This window comes from Artemia sp. Qi Xiang Cuo, chromosome 5, assembly GCF_049724085.1.
Source record: "Artemia sp. Qi Xiang Cuo chromosome 5, ASM4972408v1, whole genome shotgun sequence".
NCBI lineage: Eukaryota > Metazoa > Arthropoda > Branchiopoda > Anostraca > Artemiidae > Artemia > Artemia sp. Qi Xiang Cuo.
The window spans coordinates 81113088-81134394 of NC_142798.1; the positions used below are offsets into that span (position 1 = coordinate 81113088).

The 21307-nt window shown below is 36.2% G+C and overlaps 1 protein-coding gene across 3 annotated transcripts in view; it reads left to right on the forward strand.

Annotated features, from left to right (window-relative positions):
• The window catches only part of LOC148952614 (uncharacterized), a 171054-nt gene that overhangs the window by 17870 nt on the left and 131877 nt on the right, over positions 1 to 21307 (forward strand). The window lies entirely within an intron of this gene.

The following is a 21307-nucleotide window of genomic DNA, read 5'->3' on the forward strand; positions in this document are numbered from 1 at the left end:
TCTTTTGATTTATTAATTAGTACTTGTGGGTTATATAAAACACACTCGAGAATTTCGATCGCAAATGATGCGAACATGAGACGAGAAACTAGTCAAGCAACTTCTTTATACTAGAGAATTAGCTTAGTCTGGGTTGGAAAATAAATTGTAGCTATATTTTATTTAAGTATTTAGTTGGTATTTTGGTTAGGTTAGTTTAGAATAGGTTTGTTTAGGTTTGTTTAGGTTGCCTGCTTAGTGTATGCTATTTTTCCCCCCTCCCCCTAATGTGCAAATTTATAGCCCAAATTTGTTTCTAAACTGTTATATTTTCATCATAATTTTGTTTTATTTTATTAGCATTAATCAACCTTCACTTCTCGAGTGTGTTTTATATAACCGAGAAGTACCTATTAATTGTTATCGATATTTCTTTTTTTTGAGTTTCGGTTACTATTGGGCCGAGTCGCTTCTTACTTACAGTTCTTTACCAAGAAAAGTTTGATTTCTGAAATTGCAACATACACAAGATAATCCCATGTCTAAGTTTATTATTATGTGTATTAGTATATTAGTTAGTATGTATATTAGTTTTATTATGTATTTGATTCTAAGAGCAACTGAATCCTATTTCTGTCACCGACCCATCGAGTAATTGCCACATGAACAGTATATTGCATTATTTATAATCGCTACTTAACCATTGCATAATTTTTCTCGTTATCCAACATGACCTCTTCGCCTTCATTTATTCCTGGTTTAAGTGACTTACTCTTCTTAATATTAATTTTCAAACCTATTCCTGTGCCCTGAACTCTCAAAACATCTAAAGCGTCAGTCGTATAGAAACATTTTTGTCTAGGATACAATCATTTGCAAAATTTAAATCTAGGAGAATTTTACCTTCCCATCTGATTGCATTTTATTCCAAGCTTTCCCCTTAAATATTTCTTTGATCATGCTCTTATTTCCTTGGCTCCCTTATTACAATGGGTCATGGCTCCCTGCTAATCTATCAAACAGTTTGTAGTAACGGACTGCAAGTAAATAGCGACTCGGCTCAAAAGTAACCGAAACTCTAAAAAACAGAATGTTGATAACAACCGATCCATTAAAAGAATTTCATTCTTTTTTCATTCAATTTTATTCAATTTTTTCATTCATTCAATTTTTTTGATTCAATTTTTTCATTCAATTCAATTCATTCAATTTTATGTTGATTCAAAATATATAAAGTTCATAAGTTCAATGTTACCCATCAGAAACTACGAACCTGAGAAACTTTGACTGATTTTCTAAAAATGGGGGAAACCAAGGTCGTATCTGGGGAGGGAGGTAGGGGTTTCACCCCCCTCAAATTCCTGTCTAATTCGTAGAAATTTCAAAAATGCATATAGGCCCTAACACTTTTTTGATGTGTTTTTTAAAGTTTTTGTAACACCTCCACCACCCAACAAAAATCCTGGATATGGCCCCAGGGGAAACACCCAAAGAAGTCAAGCGATCTTAATAAAAATCACGTCATCAGATTCAGCATATCAGAGAATTGTGTTACAGAGTTTTCAAGCTCCTATATACAAAAATGTGGAATTTTACATATTTTGCTAGAAGAAGGATCAAGGATGCGTGTTTATGTTTTTGCTTGTTTCTTGTTTTTCCCAGGGTTGATTGTATCGAACTAGTGAACCTAGAAGATCAGGAGAGGCCTCTTTTGATCGGGAAGCAGAAGTTATAATGCCTTTTATAAGTGGCCAGAAAGATAGGAGGACAACTAGACCCCCTCCCACGCCCCTTTCCTAACAAAGACATTCGATGAAAATTTTGGGATAGCCGTTTGATTCAGCCTAGTTGAAACGTCCATTAGCTATGCCTTTAGGAATGACATGACCCCCCTTAGTCCACGGGGAAAGGGCTGTAAGTTACGCAATTTGCCCATTGTTCACGCATAATATTTGTTATTGAGAAATATACTGTAATCTTTTTGGGGGTGAGTTATTTTCGTCGTTGGGATTTTCCGTAAGGAGGAAATTTCCGTAGGAATTTCTCAGGAGAAATGTTGCACGAAGGGGGGACGATTTCCTGGTATGATCTGAAAAAAGGTCAGAATTTAAATATAGAAAAAAAAATAAATTTTTCAGCTAAAAGTAAGGAGCAACATTAAACGAACATGAATTAGTCCGTATATGAAGCGATTTCCCCTTCTATAACCCTCACTCTTTCCGCTATAGTTTAACTTTTAGTTAATACTTTAAGAAAAACTGCTCAAAGACAACGGCTGTTGAATTTGAATGAGATGTATTTTTAAAAAAACTTAAAAGACTTTAGCGTTAAGAGCGAGGGTTAAGGAAGGCAGCTCCCTTCATATACGTAATAATTTCTGCTCGTATTAAGTTTCTGTCCTAGTCGAGTGGTTAGCGTGCTAGCCTTGAAATCCTGAAGACAGGGAATTCAAGCCCTGGTGCCGCTGGTTATTTGGTTTGGAACGGGGGTCAGGTGTGACTGTAAGCTCAGTCAGGGTCGACCGGGTCAGATGTGGGATGATTTGTCCCCAACCCCGCATTGTACTCCCAACCGAAGGCTGAAAATCAGGTGATCGGTGCCTGTGCTACGCAGACCATTGGTCAGCAGGGATTTTTTTTTTTTAAGTTTTAAGTTTCAGTGCTGTTCCTTACTGTCAGTATTTTATTTAATCTTTATCCAAAGCAAGAGATATTGCAAACTTGTAATAACATTGATGGTGTGCCAAGGAAAGCAATTTCAAGGGACCTAGTTTAGACTAGCTGCATACCAGAAAGCCTGGGCAGCTGCCCGCTTTGTAACGTTGAAAACATGTATTCATCAGGAAAAATGCAATATTCGAATATTATACGGATATTTTCTGATAGATAGACATATTTATCAACAAATGAAATAACATCATTTTTCTACAATTTTGAAAAGGGCTTATCCCAGGTTTGCCTCTCAATCACTCGGATTATCTATCTTGGCTTTTTCTACAATTAGCCATGTCTTGATGCCTACAAAATACTTCATTTTCAATTTGAACTTCTATAAACTGTAATCGACCCTCAGAAAGAATCATATGCTATTTCTTGATAGTTGAAGATGGTGGGGGTAAATTAAATCTGAAAATTGATGGAATATGTAAACACATGGAATTGACATTTGGTTTGTGATTAAATGATATCAACGCTTTCAGACGCAACGCTATAGCGTTGCCTATAGTAAAGGCCATACGGCTCCAATGTTTTGTTATTATTATTATTTATTTATTATTTTTTTTGCCAGGGGCACTTCATATGGAAGGGGTCGTCGTAGAAACTTCAAAGGGGGCTCATTCGATTGGAAATAGATAGTTCTAGTGTCCTTTTTAATAGTCGAAAGTGATTGGAAGGCAACTACCCCCCCCCCCACGCGAATCATTCCCCCAAATATATCCAATCAAAATTTTGAGATAGCTATTTTGTGCAGCGTAGTGGATTTCCGAATAGAAAATATGTTTTTGAGGAGGAAACTCCCCCACAACCCTCAGGACAAGGGTTTTAAGTCATGCCCTTGGGGCATATAAGGTTTTTTATAGAAGGCGTTGTCGTAGAAACTTCAAAAAAGGCTCATCCGATTGGAAATTCAAAGGGCTAGTGCCGTTTTGAACAATCAAAAGTGATTGGAGGGCAACTAACCCCCCTCTCACGCCCACCTTTTCCCCAAACACATCCAATCAAAGTTTTGAATTAGCCATTTTATTAAACGTGGTTTTAAGTTTTGGAAATTAGGTCTTTGAGGATGACAACTCCCCCACAGTCCTCAGGGAAAGGGTTGTAAGTTATGCCCTGGGGGCATATAAGGTTTTTTATAGATAACGTTGTCGTAGAAACTTCAGAAATGGCTCATTCGATTGGAAATTAAAATGGCCAGTTCCCTTTTTAATAGTCGAAAGTGATTCTAAGGCAACTGATACCCCTTCCACGCCCACCATTTCCCCAAACACATCCAATCAAAATGTTGACTTAGCCATTTTGGTCAACGTAGTTGAAAGTTCTGGAAATTATATGTTTGAGCAGGACACCCCCCCCCCCCACAGTCTTCAGGGGCAAAGGTTATAAGTTATGTCCTGGGGGCATATATGGTTCTTATGGAAGGAATGCTCGTATAAACTTCAGAGAGGGCTCATTTGATTGGAAATTGAAAGTTCTAGTTCACTTTTTAAGCGTCAAAAGATATTGGAGGGTAACCAGCTTCACCCCTCCCAAAACGTTTTTTCCTAAATGCATCCAATAAAAGTTTTAAGATAGCTGTTTTGTTAAAAATAAATCAAAGATCATGTAACAAAAATTCCGGTGTCGACACAACCCACCAGGGCCCGGGGGCAGGCGTTGTAAGTTATGCCCTGGGGGTATACATGCCATTTCATTGGAAATTGAAAGTTTTAGTTCACTTTTTAAGATTCAAAAGAGATTGGAGGGCACCTAGCTCCCCCCCCCCTCTCCACGTCCTTTTTTCCGCAAACCCATCTGATAAGAACTTCGAGATAGATTTTTTTTTCAATAGTTCAAAGACCATATAACGAAAACTCAGGGGTCAACACAGCCCCCCGGGGCCCGAGGGCAGGTGTTGTAAGTTATGCTTTGGGGGAATATATGGTTCTTATTGAAGGGATGCTCGTAAAAAATTCAGAGATGGCTCATTTGATTGGAAATTGAAAGTTTTAGATCACTTTTTAGAGTCAAAAGAAATTGGAGGGTAACCAGCTTCCCCCCTCCCAAAACGTTTTTTCCTAAATGCATCCAACAAAAGTTTTAAGATAGCTGTTTTGTTAAAAATAAATCAAAGATCATATAACAAAAATTCCGGTGTCGACACAAACCACCAGGGCCCGGGGGCAGGCGTTGTAAGTTATGCCCTGGGGGCATATATACCATTTCATTGGAATTGAAAGTTCTAGTTCACTTTTTAAGATTCAAAAGAGATTGGAGGGCACCTAGTTCCCTCCCCCTCCACGTCCTTTTTTCCCCAAACCCATCTGATAAGAACTTCGAGATACATTTTTTTTAAATAGTTCAAAGATCATATAACGCAAACTCAGGGGTCAACACAGCCCCCCGGGCCCGAGGGCAGGTGTTGTAAGTTATGCTTTGGGGGAATATATGGTTCTTATTGAAGGGATGCTCGTAAAAAATTCAGAGATGGCTCATTTGATTGGAAATTGAAAGTTCTAGTTCAGTTTTTAAGTCAAAAGATATCCGAGGGCAACTAGGCCCCCCCCCACACTCTTTTTTCCCCAAGCCCATCCGATAAAATTTTTATAATACCCTTTTCATTAAAAATAGTTCAAAGGTCAGATAAGAAAAATTCATGTGTCGACGGAACCCGCAAGGGTCCGGAGGCAGGCGTTATGAATAGTGCTCAAGGGGCATATATAGTTCTTATGAAAGGGATGCTCGTATAAACTTCGGAGAGGGCTCATTTAATTGGAAATTGAAAGTTCTTGTTCACTTTTTAAGAGTCAAAAGAGGTCGGAGGGCAACTAGCCCCCCCCCTCCTTCACGCCCTAAATGCACCATAAAAAAATTTTGAGATAGAAATTTTGTTAAAAATAGTTCAAAGTACTGATAACAAAAAACTCAGGTGTCGACACAGCCCCCCAGGGCCCGAAGGTAGTCGTTGTAAGTTATGCCCTGGGGGCATATATGGTTGTTATGAAAGGGATGCTCTTATAAACTTCCTAAAGGGCTCATTTGATTGGAAATTGAAAGTTCTTGTTCAATTTTTAAGAGACAAAAGATATCCGAAAGCAAGTACCCCCCCCCCCCCCCCCACACACCCTTTTTTCCCATGTCTATCTGATAAATTTTTTATAATAGCTATATTCGCGAAATTGGTTTACGTATAAAATTATAAAATGTTCCATGCCAGTTCAAAATATTAAGGCCTGGAAGAAGGCGGTTTGACTTAGACTAGCGGAGCGTCTACGGTTTTTATGGAAGGGATACTCGTAGAAAATTTGAACAGGACTTATTTGATTGGAAATTGAAAGTTATTGTTCACTTTTTAAAACTCAAAAGAGATTGGAGGGCAACTAGCCCCCCTCCTCCACGCCCTAAGTGCATCAGATAAAAATTTGAGATAGACATTTTGTTAAAAATAGTTTAAAGTTCTGACAACAAAAAACTCCGGTGTCGACACAGCCCCCGAGGGCCCGGGGGTAGGCGTTGTAAGTGTTGTTCTGGGGGTGTATATGACTCTTATGAAAGGGATGCTCGTATAAACTTCAGAGGGGTCTCATTTGATTGGAAATTGAAAGTTCTAGTTCAATTTTTTGATTCAAAAGATATCCGTGGGCAATTAGATCCCCCCCCCCACACACCATTTTTCCCCTAGCCCATCCGATAACATTTTTATAATACCCATTTCATTGAAAATAGTTCAAAGGTCAGATAAGAAAAATTCCTGTGTCGACGGAACCCGCCAGGGCCTGGAGGCAGGCGTTATGAGTAATACTCTAGGGGCATATATAGTTCTTATGGAAGGGATGCTCGTAATAGCTTCAGAGAAGGCTCATTTGATTGGAAATTGAAAGTTCTTGTTCACTTTTTAAGAGTCAAAAGATATCGGAGGGCAACTAGCCCCCCCCCACCCCTACACGCCCTAAATGCATCAGATAAAAATTTTGAGATAGTCATTTTGTTAAAAATAGTTTTAAATTCTGATAGCAAAAAACTCGGGTGTCGACACAGCCCCCAGGCCCAGGAGGTGAGCGTTGTAAGTTATGCCCTGGGGGCAAATATGATTGTTAAGGAAGGGATGCTCGTACTAAATTCCTAGCGGGCTCAGTTGATTGTAAATTGAAAGTTGTAATTCACTTTTTAAGAGTCAAAAGTGATTGGAGGGCAGATAGCCTCCCCCCACACTCCATTTATTTTTTTCCCAGAGGCGCTTCATATAGAAGGGGTCGTCGTATTAACTTCAAAGGGGGCTCATTTGATTGAAAATCCGGAGTTCTTGTGCCCTTTTTAAGAGTAAAAAGTGATCAGAGGACAACTGCCCCCCCCCCAATTTGAAGCAGCCATTTTGTTAAGAATAGTTCAAAGATCATATAACAAAAATTCCTCTACATTCGATTATTTCGTTATAACTAGTTCAAAGATTAGATAAGAAAAACTCCTGTGTCGACACCCCCCCCCCAGGGCAGGGGCAGGTGTTGTAAGTATTGCTCTGGGGGCATATATGGTTCTTATGGAAGGTATGTTCGTATAAACTTCAGAAAGGGTTCATTTGAATGGGAATTAAAAGTTGTAGTTCATTTTCTCAGAGTGAAATTGATCGGAGGGCAACTAGCCCCTCCTGCCCTCCACGCCTTTGAGTGTATCGGATGGACAAACCCATCCGATAAAAATTTTATTTGACCATTTTGTTAAAAATAGTTCAACCATCAGATGGTAAAACTCCAGGGTCGACACAACCCCCCAGGGCCCAGGGACAGGCGTTGTAAGTTATTCTCTGGGTGTATATATGGTTCTTGTAGAAAGGACGCTCGTATAAACTTCAGAGAGGCCTCATTTGATTTCAAATAGAAATTTATAGTTAAATTCTAAAGAGTATAAAAAGACCGAAACTTAATCTAGTCCCCCACGCCCTTTTTCCCCAAACCCATCCGATAAAAATTTTGAGATAGCAGTTTTGCTAAAAAATACTTCAAACATCAGATAATAAAAGCCCGATGTTGACACAAACCCATTTTTTCACTTTCATAGTGTTACTTTGATATCAATTTTGATACTTCGATGATTTGGTTTTAAAATAAGGAATTTTTAAAAATCTTGAAATTTTTTGCAATCAAAAACGAACAAAACTTAATTAAAAAAAACTTTCCGAAAAATAAGTTTTTCAAAGAAAAGTAAAGGCCGTTTTAAACTTAAGCTCAGCGGGTTTAAAATACCTTTTAAAATTCAAACTCAAAACGACCAGAAATTACTATTAAAGAATAAATGAAACCCAAAATGAACAGAAATTAAATAAACAATCATAGCAAAAATATGCAACAAGTAATAATATAAATGAATAAATAGATCTTAAAGCGAGTAATGCTTAGATTGAATATGAAAATCAAGCTTAAAACGAAAAAAAACATTTTCCTATTGAAGTATAAATGAAACTTAAAAGGAACAGAAATTAAATAAACAATCAATGCAAACAAACATACAATATATATTAATGTAAATTAATAAATGAATCTTATAACGAGTGACACTTAAATTGAATATGCAAATCAAGCTGGAAATAAACAAAAGTCACTACAAAAAAGAGCTTGTGGTACCATATCACCTTTTCTCACTAAAGAAGTCCAAACCCTTCTGCGTCTGTGGTACTTTATTCCAATCTATATACGTCTTGAACAGTTTTGGAATGTACAAACAACATAAAATTGAATATTTTGTGCGTAATGATATTAACTGTTGAAATATTCATCAGTTTAAAACTTCATTTTACTGCAATTTTATTTTAGTTTTCAGTGCTGTAAGAACTGGAAAAGAAAATATTTGTAATATAATTCGTTTTCAGTTAACCGCCAATGACGCAGTAGGCTTTTATTTACAGTTAGGAAAGGAGGCAGTATCCAAAAACTTGTTTCTAGGGAAACTATATTCGTCTTTAACAACTTTAAAAATAGCTAATACATTAAACTGAATATTTGATGTATAATGACATTTATTGCTGAAAGCGCATTAGTTCAAAGTGTTACTATAATTTTAATGTTTATTTTCAATATGAAGTACAAAAGAAAATATTTGTCATACAATTGGTTTTCAGTAAAGCGCCAATGACGCAGTAAGTTTTAGACTTTTACAGTGAGAGAAGGAGGTCATACCCCCCAATCCTGTTTGAGTTGATTTGTGTTCGTTTCAAGCTTGATTTGCATATTCAGTTTAAGTTTCACTCGTTTTAAGATTTATTTATTAATTTACATTAATATCTATTGTATGTTTGTTTACATTGACTGTTTATTTAATTTCTGTTCGTTTTAAGTTTCATTTATACTTCAATAGTAATATACTTCAATAATCCCATGGTGTTGCATGGTGATGCAGAACACCATCGCTGGATGATCCTCTATAGGAGGACAACTGCGGCAGGGCGTAATATCCAGATCTATGGACAACGGCCTCTGCAAAGGGCTGCCTCGACCTTTTTGGGATACCTGCAAGACTGGGGACCTTGCGGTCAACACTATTCCCACTTGAGGAGTGGCGCCCCTCGAGGGAATTATAGCCTAGTAAACAACACAGCATTCGCACGGGATTTTGACTAATGGACAATTCTTATGGGCTTGGTATGTTTTGATGGGCGTCTTCGGGCTGAAAAACCTCTTCCTCTCTAATTTATCTATTATGGGCTGCCTCCCCGTAGTAGCATAATTGTTGTAGGCATGAATATATAATGAGTCGGAGGTAATAGGCTGGGGACTGTCTGTGCAGGATTTTGACGCTTGTTGATAGAAAAGTATCGCCAAGTGCTGAAAACCATGATGTGACCAAGATGGGCCCAGGATTGCACAAAGCCTCCATTCATGGAGGTCCCAGGGACTTCTTGCTGTCCGGTTCTAAGCCGGCTTAAGCACTTCGGTGTAGACTTGAGAAGATATGTGATCCCCGTTCTGCACTGGTATCCGGGATCATTTCTTTTCCTGAGGCGAAAATAATTTCAGTGATTTAAAGAACATGAAAAATTGGAACTCGGAATGTTACTACGTTAAAAAATGACTATCGTATCGACATTTTGACTGACGAATTCAGACGATTCGAACTGGATTTATTAGGAGTTTCAGAAACTCATATCCCAGGGGTAGGAAGCATGAAATTAGGTGATATAGAATTTGTTTACTCAGGCAGGAAGGATGGGTTACATAGACAGGGAGTAGAGCTCATGATGAATAAGGAAGCTGCTAAGTCTTGTTTAGGCTGGGAAGGTATTAATAATAGAATACTAATTGCTCATTTTATGACTAAAATGTTCAGGGTATCAGTTATAGTAGTATATGCTCCTGTAGAACCGACTGACGGAGATACTAGTGACTTAGATGAATTTTACTTACAGTTACAGGAGCAAATAGACAGGGTCACAGGTAGAAATATGATGTTATTACTGGAAGATTTTAACACACAGGCTGGTAGAAATAGGGATAGATGGTATCCAAGCCCTTGTAATTTTGGTATAGAAAAGAAAACAATAATAGATACAGGCGTGTTCATTTTTTTAGGCATAAAAAAATAGTTTTAACCAATCCAGTGTTTGGTCATAAAATGGCTCATAAGTTAACATGGTATTCACGTGATGGTAAAACAGCAAACCTTATTGATTATGTTATAGTAACCCGAAGACTGGCAGGATCAATACAAGATGCTAGGGTATATAGGAGTGCCGTTACTGATGTTAAAAGTAAAGATCACCATCTAGTAGTGTCAAGGGTTAATTTAAAGCTGAAATATCGGAAGGGTAACTACCTCCCGGGAATTTATGATGTTAGTAGACTTCAGGATCAGAATTTGAGAGAAAATTTCCAGGAACAGTTGAATACTAAACTTAAGAGTTTAAAATTTGATAATGTGGAAGATGGTTGGAATTATTTTAGAAAAATAATTTGTGAAGTTGCTGAATGTGTATTAGGGAAGAAAGCTAGAACTGCAGCTAAGAATATTAATGAAAAAGCTTTATGTTTAATAGAAAGGAGAAAGGACTTGTACAAGAACTATCTGAGTGATAGATCATATGAAAACAAGAAGAATATAAAGAAAGTGGAGAAAACATTGAATTGTGAACTAAGGACATGTGAAGTGGAGGCCATGGATAAAATTGCTGATGATCTGGAAGATGCAGCTAGACGGCATAATAGTAAAATATTGTACTGGTATGTTAACAAATTGAGAGGGAGTAGTCAATCCGGATTTGGCCCAGTTAAAGATAGGAATGGGACCGCAATTAGCGATAAGAAAAAAACTAAAGAGAGATGGGCCGAACCTTTTGAGAATTTGCTTAACCGAGACAGCGTTGCAGGAAAAGATATAGAGGAAAATGAAAAAGTTTGTGATTCCTTGGATGTGAAGGAAGATTTGTTTTGTGAGGAAGAATTAGCAACGGTACTAAAAGGATTAAAAAATAGTAGGGCCCTAGCTGCTGATAGGGTGGTAAATGAGTTTCTTAAATATGGTGGCACTGAGGTTAGAAATAAGTTACTTAATATTATGAATATGATTTTTTAAAATGAGGAGGTACCTAACGATTTTAGGGAAACCATCATTAAGCCACTTTATAAGAAAGGTGATAAAAATGAGTGTGGTAATTATCGAGACACTAGTCTGGTCTCTGTAAGTAGTAAATTACTAGTAATGTGATACTTTTTATACCAAGAGAGGCTGTAAACAAAGTTTTAAAAGAAGAACAGTGCAGTTTTAGAAAGGGTAGAGGATGTGTTGACCAAATTTTCACTCTTATGTTCAAAATTTAGAAGTGCCTGAGTTTTCAAACACCTTTGGTCCTCAGTTTCATAGATTATGAGCAAGCGTTCAATTCTGTTGATAGAAGAGCTGTAGTAAAGGTTTTATCCTTTTATGGTATACCAGACAAATACATTAAAGTGATTAGTGCTGTGTACGAGAATAACACCGCTGCGGTTAAGGTAGAAAATGAGGTTAGCAGCTGGTTTTGTATTAAATCAGGAGTTAAGCAGGGCTGTGTTCTATCCCCCTTTATATGGATTGTTTTGATGGACTTTGTCTTAAGGAGCACTGGAAAGGCAACGGGAGACCACGGAATCAAATGGGGAGGAAAAAATCTCCTTGACTTAGATTATGCTGATGATTTAAGCATCCTAGATGAAAGTGTGAGCAAAATGAATGAAGTTTTAGAGGTTTTGCGAGTTCAGGGTGCTAGAATCGCTTTGAAAATTAATGTTAAGAAGATTAAGTCACTAAGGATGGGAATAAGTGAAGATGAAAAGGTGACAATAGGTAATGAAAAGATTGATCAGGTTGACAGCTTCACTTGCCTTGGTAGTATCATTAGTAAAGATGGTGGGAGCAGTGAAGATGTAAAAATTAGAATAGCCAAGGCTCAGGGTGTTTTTTCACAGTTAAAAAAAAGTTTGGAAGAATAGGAAAATAAGTCTGCGAATCAAGATTTGAGTATTTGAAGCTGCAGTGATGACAGTGGTCAAATATGGCTCTGAAGCATGGGCACTCCGAAAAGCGGACGAAGATTTGCTAGATGTTTTCCAGAGAAATTGCTTAAAGATTGTTCTGGGTACCAGGCTGACTGACCGTATTTCAAACAATAGGCTATACGAAAAATGTGGTTCAATACGGCTCTCTAGGGCTATTATGAAAGAAAGGTTGATGTGGCTAGGGCAGGTTTTGTGGATGAAGGATGACAGATTGCCGAAAATTCTTCTTTTCGGCCAACCGACTAGGGCTAAACGGAAAGCAGGTCGTCCCCGTCTGGGGTGGGAGGACTTCATAAAGAAAGATTTAAAGGAAATGGGAACTTCGTGGGCGGGTGTAAAAAGGGAGGCTTTGAATAGATTGGGGTGGAGGAGGAGCGTGCGTAGCTGTGTGGGCCTCAGGCGGCTTGGTGCTGCGGTGAGTTGTTAGTAGTAGTAGTAGTAGTATACTTCAATAGGAAAATATTTTTTTTTCGTTTTAAGCTTGATTTTCATATTCAATATAAATTACTCGCTTTAAGATTTATTTATTCATTTATATTATTGCTTGTTATTGTTTTTGCTATGATTGTTTGTTTAATTTCTGTTCGATTTGGGTTTGATTTATTCTTTAGTAGTAATTTCTGGTCGTCTCGAGTTTGAATTTTAAAAGGTATTTGTATCTGCTGAGCTCAAGTTCAAAATGGCCTTTACTTTTCTTTGAAAAACTTATTTTTCGGAAAGTTTGTTTTTAATTAATTATTTGAAACAGCGTAAGTATAACTTTGCATGTTAACCCTTTGAACTTTTGTTTTATTATTAAAGCTAATATGCCTAATTCCTACTTTTAAAAATGCTAATGCAAAACGAAGAAATATCAAAAATCTCTCCTACAAATAAGTGTTTTGGAAAGGCTGGATAATTAAATGGATTAGTTGATTAAAAGTTCATTTTTTAATCTGTATTTTTCAGAATGTTGCATACGAAATGAAAGGAGAAATTAATTTCCTATAATTCTATGGTAAAAAACTGTGCTTTAATTTCACTGATTTACTTGTTTATTGTGTTTTTTGAAAGTCAATCACATTATTCCTCAGTTCTGGAGAGAGAAATAGCGGCGCTTTTTTAAAATTGGATTGCTTTTAAAACCTCCTGTGTTAAATTTCAACCCAGTAAAAAGGACGAAAAGTTAGAAACTACATGATTGATTCATCATTGTGAAAATTTAAGTCTGAAAAAAGAATACAAATTTTGTGAGTTTCAAGACTTATATATAAGCAGTAAATATTTTTTTTTTTTTGTCTCCTATAACGTCAGAAAAAATGGATTTAAATTAATTTTGTATTACATTGTTGAACTTAAATGCCGCAAGTTTGGAAAACGAATTACCAGTTATTGTTATTTTTACCGTAAAATTTCATGGATTTTATGTTGCTTTTCATCTTCTTCTTTTCTTCAGAACAGGATTGTTATCCAATCGATGTCTCTTCCGTCATTCTTTATTGCTAAGCTACCTGTTTCTATGGGGATTAACATAAACAATGGGTTTCCGCTTCTTGTTACTTTTGCTTTAGCAAATTTATATAGACTAATAATGTTTTTCTCAAGGTGCTCAATTGTTTTATCAGGTTTTTGTTCTTTTACACGTACAAGGTAGATAAACTAGTTACAAGTAATTATTAGCATTTTCTAGTTTCGACTTAGTTTCGATATAAATGACAAGGAATGTTGAAGAAATTCAGTCATGTATATTATAGATATAGACTTTTCAGGTATTCTTTTCAAAAACGAATTTTGTGTTTTTCTCTTTGAAATGCATTAGCTCTATTTCTCAAGCTTTATATCTCGGGAAGTTATATTTTTGGCATCTATGAGATATATAAAAAATATATAAAAAATATATATTTTTGGCATTTGGAGTTTACTCCTATTTATGTTTTGACTTTATCATAGTTTCATCGTTTATATTCCATAAGTTTATTATTTATGTCTGATTTTAGAGTTTTGGGGTTTTAGACATTTAAAATATTAAATGTAAAATTATGCAAACTGTATTTCGACATAGTTTTATTGAATTATCAATAGTTAGAATGTTGTAAAGTATGATTGATAAATTCCTGAGGTTTTTGAAAACGTCAGAGAACATTGAAGAGCGTAGATAGAATTTTTCCTTTTCTCTGGTCGATCTTGACCTCATCTCAAGCACATTAAGACCGTAATTTAATTATAATTCACATTATAAAAGAAAGATACTTATGTGTCACGTCGACTTTTGGAAACCGCTCAAGAAGTGAAGTTAGGTAATCGTAACATAATTAAATAAAAAAGCAAGTTTTTTTAACTGAAAGTAAGGAGCTACATTAAAAATTAAAACGAACAGAAATTATTCCATATATGAAAGGGGCTGTCCCCTCCTCAATACCTTGCTCTTTACTCTAAATTTTTTTATTGTTTTAAAAAATAACGTTGTGTGACAGATTCAAACTTTAGCGTAAAGAGCGAGGTTTTGAGGAGGGGACAGCCCCTTTCATATACGGAATAATTTCTGTTCGTTTTAAGTTTTAATGTCGCTCCTTACTTTCAGTTAAAAAAAAACTTTTTTTTAAATTTAATTTCTGAATGTTTTTGAACTAATGTAGCTTTGATTTTGGATCACCGTACATGAATAATTAAAACGAAATTTGTATATTAATTTTACTTTTTTGGCTAAATGGCTTTCTCGAAATTTTGTTCTGACGTAACTTACGAATTAACTTACGTAACGAATTTCTGTATTCGTATGTTTTATTACGTAACCTATATTAGGGAGTTTTCCCCTAGTAGAAGTCTTGCTTTTTCCGCTAAAGTTCTCGTTTAGTTCGAACCACAAACCTCAGAATCACAAAGGCCGGTTAATTAGAATAGACAGCTCTTTTGAAACTACTAAAAAAAAAACTTGAGCGAAAAGGGCGAGGTATTGACTAGGGGGTGAACCCCCTCATATACGTAATAATTTCTGTTCGTTTTAAGTTTTAATGTTGCTCCTTACTTTCAGTTAAAAAAAAACTTGTATTTTAATTTCTGATCGTTTTTTAAATAATGCTGGGAAATCTGGCGCCCCCTTCAAAGAAATGTCCCTTCCCTCAAGGGAACATCCTCCATGGGAAGATACTTCCCCGTAAGCACCTGCTCCGACCCCCCTCCATCATAAAAAAATCTCTCCTGGAACGTCTTTATACTTCCCATTAACCAATACTATATGTAAATAATGGGCAATGTTCATAACTTCCAGCCCTTCCCTCGGGAACTGTGGGGGATTAAGTCATCCTCAAAAACATATTTATTAGATTTTCGACTACGCTGAACAAAATGGCCATCTCAAAATTTTGATTGGGTTACTTTGGAAAAAAATGAGCGTGGGAGGGGGCCAAGTTGCCCTCCAATTTTTTTGGTCACTTAAAAAGGGTACTAGAACTCTTAATTTCCGTTCAAATGAGCCCTCTTACGATATCCTAGGACTACTGGATCGATATGATCACCCCTGGCAAAATAATAATAAAAAAAAAACAACAACAAACACGCATCCGTGATCTTTCTTCTGACAAAAAATACAAAATTCCAAATTTTTACAGATAGGAGCTTCAAACTTCCGCAGTAGGGTTTTCTGATACGCTGAATCTGATGGTGTGATTTTGATTAAAGTTCTATGACTTTTCGGGGTTATTTCCCGCTTTTTTTGAAAATAAGGCAAATTTTCTCAGGCGCATAACTTTTGATGGGTAAAACTAAACTTAATGAAACTTATATATTTAAAATCAGCATAAAAATCTGATTCTATTGCTGTATCTATGGGTATCAAAATTCCGGTTTTTAGAGTTTCGGTTACTATTGAGCCGGGTCACTCCTTACTTACAGTTCGTTACCACGAACTTTTTGATATACCTAAGTATGATAAAAATATAGTACTTTGGAAACAATTTTGGGCTATATATTTGCACATTAGGGGGGATAGGGTAAAGTACAGTGGGTTTGCATGCAAAATGGTTTAGCTACAATTATTCTGATATTATGAAGTAAGAGTTGTTTTCTGGCTTCGCACTGTCCAAATACTTTACCGTCCCCCCTAATATGCAATTATATAGTCCAAACTATATATTTCCCTTCTATTCTGTCACCTCCCCCCCCTAATTTTAATTTTGTCCTTACCCCCCTCCTCATGTGCAAATATATAACCCAAATTATATATTTCCTATCTATTATGTCACTTCTCTTTGTCTTTTCTCAGGCTAAGTTGAAAGAAACTAGCGAAAGAAACCAGTTTACAATGCGTCAATGCATGAACTACTTGAGCGGTAGGGAGTAAATCCTACAAGTACCGTTTTAAATATTTAAAATTTTGAGTCTATAAAATGCCAGGACTGTTTCATATCTTTCACTTGGACAGCAAATCAAATCATAAAGAAATCCTATTTTCGTTGTTTTGTTTCTATAGTAAAATATTGAAAAATAGGGTTGATAACTCGACATAAGTTTTGAGAACGTCAGACAACATTAAAGAGTATAAACTGGATTTGTCCTTTTTCTGAGTGATCTAGATGCAAGAACACTCGCAAGTTTTTTTTTTTTATTTGAGAATCATGAAGCTGTACCCATCACTTTCACCCAATATTGTGCCACTAATCAGTTATTTCGTTTGCAAATGGAGATAATTTCTCGCGGTGGATATGAAATTTACCTGAATTTGCTCTCTAGTATGCGTGTTAAAGTGTCTATTGTTATAACATATTACCATTGTTGTTATATTACTGCCAAATAGCTATATATTTTTTTTTCAAACACTGCTGTTACCCATTGTCTTCTTAAGGCTAATGGACGTTGATGTGCTAGAAACGTGTTTTATATCTCGGCAATCATCTGTATCTATATTCTTAACTAATACCTAATTTGTCAACAGCTAGTGTCCATTGAGAGTCACATGACCGAATAAATCATTAGGATTTTTGTCCACCGTTTGCAGTCATAATATTAAGATATTAATGTTATATATAGATATTTTTTAATGTATATTTTGAGGCGTTTAAAAAAATATGAAGTTTTGTTAAATGTTTGCATCTTGGACACCCGGTGTTTCCAATTCCACAAGTCCCAAAGAGTGTGGAAACTGAGAGAGGAACAACACCCTCATAAATAACAAAATACCATGTTGCATTACCTGCATGAATAAAAAAAAAAAATTTAGAACTTGGATAAAAGTATTATTTCGAGTTTTTTCTAATCTCTCTTTTTTTTGCTATGCATTATGTCGAAAACACGAGAGCAACTTTTTTTTCAAATGGCCCATTTATAAATTCTACAATAGCATAAGCTTACATTTTTATTACTAGCCTATATTCTGCATACTAACCGACTCCTAGCCGTTTATAGTCAATGAAACAATAGTTGAAATCCAAAGGAACCACCTATTTTCAGAAAATTTCAGGTAGGATCAAAATCAAACTAAACCTTTAATTAAAGTCTAGGCTAAATAAATTGAAATGTAGCTAATTTTTTTTATCCCGCCTGAAGAAATGTGTATAAGTAGAGCTGCATTTTTGTGGGGAATTGGTCAAATTGGCTGGCATTATTTGTATTAGTAGTGATGCCGGAATTATTCCCGATTCTATTCTGATTCCACCTCCCAGTTCAAATTCCGATGCGTAGCCAAATTGAGTGTCCTATTGTATTAATATATATTATCTAGACGGTGCAGGGGGCTGAAGGGAGTGTTAAACCCTCTCCAATAATGTTTGATTTTAGTCATAACTAGTTTTAGTAATTCTCTATTTTTGGTTTTAAATTCTATGTTTTTGATATTTTTTTTTATTTCCTTACTAGAGAAGAGATTTCCTTTCTTCATTAGAAAAAAAACATATATATTTCTCCGAATATTTGATCAAAGCTTGAATATCCTTTTCTTTCATATGTTTAACATGCTTAGTAGCATTTAAAGAAACTATCAGTCCCCTCTTGGAGCAATTTTAAGTAGAAATAATTAAATTTTTAATTTTAGTGGAAAAAACGTCTTTTCTAGTTTTGAAGATGGGCCTTCTTTTTTTGAAGTTTTGAAGATCCAGCTCGTATATAGGCGGGTATGGAAGGTTTTTTTTTTGGGCTGGGGCCCTCATGAAATGTCTATATTCCTTCGGAAGCCAACCAAGGTCAATAATCAAGGCTTTCAACCTTCAGGAGTTTCGAATTCCGAGCTGATGTTAACAACTTATAGTAAACAAAAACATTTTTTCTTGTTTTGAAGACGAGTCTCCTGATTAGAGGTTTAGGTCATGAAAAATCGATTAGTTCTTTTAGAATTTGCATTCCCAGGCATTTTGGGTCTCTTTAGAAAAAAGATTGTTTTTTTTTTTGTGGATCAAAATGGCGGAAAACGCTACTTTGCTGGGGTCTGGGGCTCAACACTTTCCGTTTTATATTTTATTTCATGAACAACTGCTTAGCTATCTTAGAAATTCCATTCTCATTGATTGATATTTGGCGGCACAAAATGGCAGAAAACACCACTTTGCTGCGGCACCGTTCCTTTTGTTACTTAAAAAGGGCACTAGATATGAGATTTTCTTTCAAATGAGCCCTCTCCCAATGTTTTACAACGAATGGTTCGATACGAACACTCTCGGGAAGAAAAAAATCGAAGGAGATATACCAGTGGTTCCCATGCAAAAAAGTGAACTTCCTCGTTGTTCGAGACAGAGGGCCGGAATTCTCCTGGACAGGGTTGGCGACAATGGAGATTCCAACGGTGCACTTTTTGTTTCGACCCGACGCCATTTTTGAGGGGTTTTAGGCTCTTCTCTCTAGCCATTTTTTCAAAACGCATTTTTAAGCTCTTGGTTTTTATGGGCAGTGGTTCAATCTTAACTATGTGATAGCTATCACTGCAACCAGGATCTTCTCTGGTTGCCACGGATACAATTTTCCAGACAATAAAATCTCGCTGTTGATGAGAATAGTTTGTGGTGAAAAGAAGTCCTTTTAATTGTTTTGAGGGGGGTTACCTCAAAAGATGAGACCATTGCATGTAAAGTGATTGCGCTTTTTTCAATATCCCATAACAACAATGATACTCTGTCACATGTAGAAAAATTTTTGGGATTTTGACAATCCCGTACAAAAGCTTTACGCGATGACGAAAAGATGACAAAACTATGTAGTTTTTTTCAATGCAAGGGTAAAAAATAAGGTTTTTTTTAAAAAGAGTTTTGTTTTTTGGAATGACAGAAAAAACTATGACACTTCGTCCGATTACAAGAAAAAAAAAGACTTTTTCGGAGATGACTGAAAGGTCAATAATACATAAAACAATGACAAAATGTTTTGTGGCAAACTGTCGGGATACCCTTTATCACAGATTCGTAACGGTATAACTTTATGTGATAATCACCATATAATCTGTTTGTTTTGGCGTACGCAAAACTCAACACATGCAAAATTCATCCCACACGAAACTCAGCCTGATTGTCATCGTAGTCTACTTCATCATAAAAACTATCCTTATTATCATTGTCGATGTTTTCTGTTTAGTCGTTGACGTTCTAATCACCGGTGACGTTATTGTCAGCATCGTCTTTGTCTAGCATCATGATCACCTAAGAACTTCAAGGATGCCCCTTTAGTGCTAATTACCTACCTTTCTTCCTCCTTTGAGCATATTCTCCTAAGATCTGTAATTTCCTTCATCGCAAGGCGTTCCGTGACGAGTCGCTTGATGAAGGGTTACCTGGCAATCGATTTTTGCACGAATCCATTTTTGTATGGGTTAGTTTTCTATTCCCCGAGTTTTACTGGGCTGAAATTTACATGGGTTGAGTTTGTCATTAGTCGTTTTGTTTTTGTTGGGTTTTTCTGGATTTAATTTTTGCAGTGGATGAACTTTAATTGGGTTGAATTTTGTGTGTCATTTCATGAGGGTTGAGTCTTAAGTGTATTGCTTTTATAGGGAACTACACATTTCGGCTCCACGAAGTTTTTGGTAGATCCCCCGTTGTGACGCGAGTTTCTTCATCCGCCCTCAATGACATCTCTTGGTCGTTCTTTATTATTATTTTTTTTTGGAAAAGAGTACTACAGTAAATAATTGATAATTACCAATATATTTTTATCCATACTTAGTTGGGGGCTTAGGGATGTGATATGCCGAAACCAACCCGTTGATCGTATTCCCTCCCACCCGAAAACTAGACGGTTGACAATGACTGGATTTAATTACAAAAAAAGGTTGCAAAAAGAAACCCTCCTTTGGATAGACTTTCAAAATGAGAATGAAAGCGCCTCCGCCAAACTTTAGGTCATTGAGGTCACTGAGGTCATTTAGGTCATCCGCCAAACTCTAAAGGAACTAAGTGAGAACACTTTCGAAGTTCTATGAATTGACCAAGATAGGCAGTACGCATATTTTTTTTAGGTGGCAGTTCGCGCTAAGAAAAAAACATAGTGAAAAATAGTGTTCAAGTCCCTCTGAAAGTATGATGGAAGCTGTTCTCAAAATTTTCAAGCATCTATCGTGTCAAAGTAAACATATGAAAAAAGAAACTCATAGAATCTTTATTGGTTATAATTTAATAATATATCTTGTTTTAATATAGTGGTGTGCAGGGGTTCTTTCCAGCTCGAACCGCAAAAGAAATACCCGTATTCTTCAACAGTGGCGTCGTTTGGGGTGGCACGGGGGGGGGGCAGTTGCCCCCCCAATAAACTGGAAAAAACCGATTATATAGCCCATGCCCCTTGAATCTCTGGATGTGGAACTTTTTTGCCCCCTCAATAAAAATGCTGGAGCTACACCCCTGTTCTTCAATAAAGCATGCATGTATGCCTAGGGATGTATGCACGTTTCTTTGAAAATGAAAGTCAGTGTCTATTGTAATTAAATTAATGAAAAAGGGCTTCAGCAAATAAGTAATTCAACTTTCGTTATAGTTGAAAATTTGAATTCTCAAAACTGATGTTTTGAGAAATGAGACGAAATTTACTCAGTCAGAAAAAAAAATCAAACCAGCTATTTCATAAAATTAGTATATCTTTAATCAGAGACTTGTCGAAAATATTAGTTAAGGGCATATTTGCAAAATGAATCAAAACCCAAGGTAAAATTTGTATTTATTTTAA